Here is a 4,428-nt window from a genome sequence, read left to right on the forward strand (position 1 = left end):
CGCCCTCTCCCCGCCTTGGCTCTGTGCATGGCCTGCCGTTGAGGAATCTAAGAACCTACAATGGGCTGACACCATTGGGGAGAGCGCCCTCACAGAATCTCCAGCATCAGTTTTCCCAGCTGTAAAAGGCAGCTGTGGAGACTGGGAGACCAGCAAGTCTTCCAGATCGATGTTGTTGCACTCCTCATTGTACCACAGCATGTGCCATGAACTTGGATGAGCTGACAAAGTCCTCCATGCGGCACAGGACAAAGAAAGGTGGAGTCGGTAACCACATCAGGAGCCCATGCACACATGGCATTGCTCCATGAAAGCCCTGCAGCCTGAGGAGTATGGTGGGCAGGAGGCAGTGGCGACAAGGACAAGGCCCAGATAAAGCCCTGACGATGTTGCAGAATTTGAGCAAGCCGTGTGTGGGCACCAGGCCCAGAGTGTACAGCTTGTCCAGCAAGTGCTTGGGCCGCTCTGGCATGGGAGGCTTGGCTGGCTGCAGCGTGTGCCAGCCTCCCTCCGCAGCCAGGGAGGCAGCCTGTGCAGATCCGTGACCTCCCAGTTCAGGAAGTCCACCTGCTCCAGCAGCTTCCGCTCATGGAACTTAAGCTTAGGTACCAGGATGGCTGCAGACAGAGTGGCAGGACCCCAAAACACCGCATTCTTCTTGCATCCAGATATGGCCCTTGAATGGAGTGAGAGGAGGGATGCATGTCATAGACATTCCTTTCCTTCCTTGTCCAAGGCAGTGGACTTAATTTGGAGACTTTAGAAAGGTTATAAAAGCAACTTAGAATACGCCAACTGTGAATATTTATTTGCATGTCATGGATACATGGTGTCTTTCTGGCTGCTCTTGCAATTATTAACACCAGAACAGTGTTTTGTTTGGATATAATTTAAAAATTCAGTGATAGTTTACTAAAAGGAAATTATCTAATTTTCTATTAGAATGCCCAATGGGAAAATAAATTGATTTGTTCTAAATCAGGCAGGAATCCGAGACAGAGCAAAATCCAGAACTGCCTTCTCTTAGGCTCTCTGTAGTTTGTGGTAGTTCTGGTGGTTTCCACTCAGGTTACAGCTTCTGTAAATGGCCTCAGCCTTAATAACTCTAAATGCTCATTTTAAATTATGAAGCTTTACCCCTCTCAGTGATTGGAACCACTTTTGAGGCCATGATGTTGGATTTCTCGAGATGGGCCCCCTGTGTTTTGACGACCTGTGTTTCTGGGAGGTCATTCATGAATCCCCCAGAACTGCGCGCTTCTATACATTCACGCTCCCAGCTTCTCTGCTTCCCTGGCTGCTGCCTCATCAACATCCATACAGCCCGAATTAACCCTCTGCTTATTATTTTTCTCAAGACTTACAAAGGCATTTGTGAAGCTTTCATCTCATTTCCATCACAATTGGAAGAGCGTCCATTTGGGTGTTATCGGTGAGGATGTTTTCTCTTTTCTCTGAATTCCATCCCAGAAACTTTAAGAAGCATTTTTACATTGTCTTGAGGAGTGTTTTTGCACATGTCATGTTCTGGTGGAGTTTACTTGACTCTGGATAACAAGGTTTTGTTCCTTTTCTCTTTTAAATGGTGTGTATGTTGGTCATTAGAAGTTTTACTGATCCTTTGTGTGGTGTTAATTTCATCTAAGAAACAGATTCTGAGAAATCAGCTTCAAAGATGAGCCCAGTCAGCAAGAGCTGTTGTTTCTTCCCTTGTTTTGTGGGAGAAGCAATGTGGAGCAGCCAGAGCCGGCTACGGCAGAAATGGATTTACTTAACAAGAAACAGACACTTTAACTGGGTCGGTCTAGTAGGACGGACCCAGGCACTGGCAGATACACAATGAATAGACACATATGATTGGCATGTTTCCCTACACATCATCCACATTTCTGGGCACAGAACCACATCAATTAGACTTCATGGTTCTACACACAGAAAGTGTGCAGCCAACCCAAGCCAAAGGGAATTTATCGGAAGACTGTTGCGGAGCTCTTCACACCAACTGAAGGTTAAGGGAACCAGGCATGGAGAATAGGCCAGAACCAAAAAGCAGTAAGCTGGAGGGAAGCCCAGCAACTGTCTCGCAGCTGGAACTGCCTCGCCAGGATGGTGTCTCCACTGCCACGCCTGCATGGAGATGACTGACGTTCCTGCTCACGTTACACCATTCAGGAAGGGGGCATCCAGTTAGCTAAGTCCATACCAGGGATCTGAAGGGTGACGGGAGGGAGTGGTTACTGGATCCAGGAGAGTCTAGTAGAGGAAGCCACCACCAGAGGAGGAGTTTTCTTACTGGAAAGGGGTTCTGATCCAGATTCCAAGAGAGGGTTCTTGGACCTCGTGCAAGAAGAATTCAGGGAGAGTCCATAAGTGAAAGCAAGTTTATTAGAGAATAGCAGCCTTTTCGCATGCTAACACATTATAATTATCATATATGAGCAGTGGGGAGACCAGAGGTCACTTTTATCACCATCTTAGTTTTGGTGGGTCTTGGCTGGCTTCTTCACTGCATCCTGTTTCATCAGCTGGGTCTTTGTGACCTGTATCTTGTGCCAACCTCCTATCTCATCCTTTGACTAAGAATTCCTAGCCTCCTGGGAATGGAGCCCAGTAGGTCTCAGCCTTATTTTACCCAGCTCCCAATCAAGACGGAGTTGTTCTGGTTCAAATGCCTCTGACAGTTTCCCGCTGTTAACAGCCTACCTTACGTGACCACAAGGGAGGCAACAGTTGTCCCGACCTCATTCTCCTCATCCTCTCTAATCTCCTGCCTGGGCCTCCCACTGGCCAAATCCACCTGGAAACCAGAAGCAATGAGCCCTTAGATGTAGATCAGCTTGGAGAACATGCAGGAACCATGGGAATTCTGGGGCACAGAACTTCCAGCCATGGAAGAGAAGGATTTAATCTTCACTGTTTTTCCCTTCCACCTTTCCCCCATCCCCCAAATTGCCCGTCAACCATCCTCTACTTTGACTCAATCTGTATTCAATGTGTACAGTATTATGAATATTCAAAGATACAGTATATACTTAAATTATATTTCTTTTTTTTGTACAACTTCTTCCTCTTGGAGTAAATAGTTATATTATTTTTTGTTTGCTTGGTTTAATAGTCCTGTTCCTAACACACCCCTAAACTTTGCCATGTGTGTGACTCTCTTAGTGCATTCATACATATCAGGTATTCCATCAATTTGATCTTTGTGGAGATGCATTTAGCAGAGTCTTCTCTCCTGCTCCAGTAAGAGCTGACTGCTTCCTGGGGCTGCTGTTCTGTCATTCTGGCTCTCTCTTCATCTTTCTTCACCTGGATATTGCCTTTACTTTTTTCCTGCATTGAACCCACCCCTTTCCTGACGCCATGTTTTTCTGAGTTGACTTCATTCTAATGGAGCACAACCTCCAGGAGTTTCTTTAGAAAGAATTGTATGAAAAATTGCATAGAACATGTGGGAAAAGATGTTTTAAAAAGAAAAAAATTTATTGCACATATAAAATTTGGAGATTTTAATACCTAAGGGTGAACGTGATTTCACCAGGGACACAAAAATCATTCCACTAACTGAAGACTGAGCTGCGGCTGCCATTTTTGGCTCCTCCTGCCATTAGGAGTGCATAGTGTTATGTGTAGAAGGGGGTTTTGGAGTTGTTGGAGTGGATCGACTGCTATTATTAAAAGCAAAAAGATGGCTCTATAAAACGGAGGCAGAGAGGAGTAGGAATGGTATTCAGAGGAGACTGAGATGCCTCTTCACAGCTCCTGCTCTGTCAACAGAAAATCACACAACTCTCCATGTGTAAAACCATCAAGGGCTTAGACTTTTTCAGGAGTGAAAGTCTGTGGACTCCCTACCAGGGAAAGAAGTCTGTCAAAGGAAGAGGTACCTGGAATGGTAGTATAGGAGGGAAGTCATAAATAACAACTACTACTGACTTACAACCAAGAAGCTGAAATAAGAACTAAAACTTCCACCTGTATTTCTTTCTTTGCAGTGATGTATGCTATTTAAATTAATCCTTCCCTCATTTTTGTACATAGGGTATGCTTGTGGCATTTAAATTTACCGTTTGGTCTAGAAGTTTTGGAATACATAGGTAAGAAAGAAACCAGGGAGGCGGGGTGGGCGCAGTGGCTCACGCCTCTGATCCCAGCACTTTGGGAGGCCGAGGCAGTAGGATCACAAGGTCAGGATATCGAGACCACCCTGACCAACATGGTGAAACCCTGTCTCTACTAAAAATACAAAAATTAGCTGAGTGCGGTGCTTCATGCCTGTAATCCTAGCTACTCGGGAGGCTGAGGCATGAGAATTGCTTGAATCCAGGAGGCAGAGGTTGCAGTGAGCCGAGATCTCACCACTGCCCTCCAGCCTGGCAACAGAGCGAGATTCCATCATAAATAAATAAATAAATGAATAATACCCAG

The sequence above is a fragment of the Sapajus apella genome, unplaced genomic scaffold, assembly GCF_009761245.1.
Source record: "Sapajus apella isolate SASKATOON/1434 unplaced genomic scaffold, GSC_monkey_1.0 scaffold7, whole genome shotgun sequence".
In the NCBI taxonomy this organism is placed as follows: Eukaryota; Metazoa; Chordata; class Mammalia; order Primates; family Cebidae; genus Sapajus; species Sapajus apella.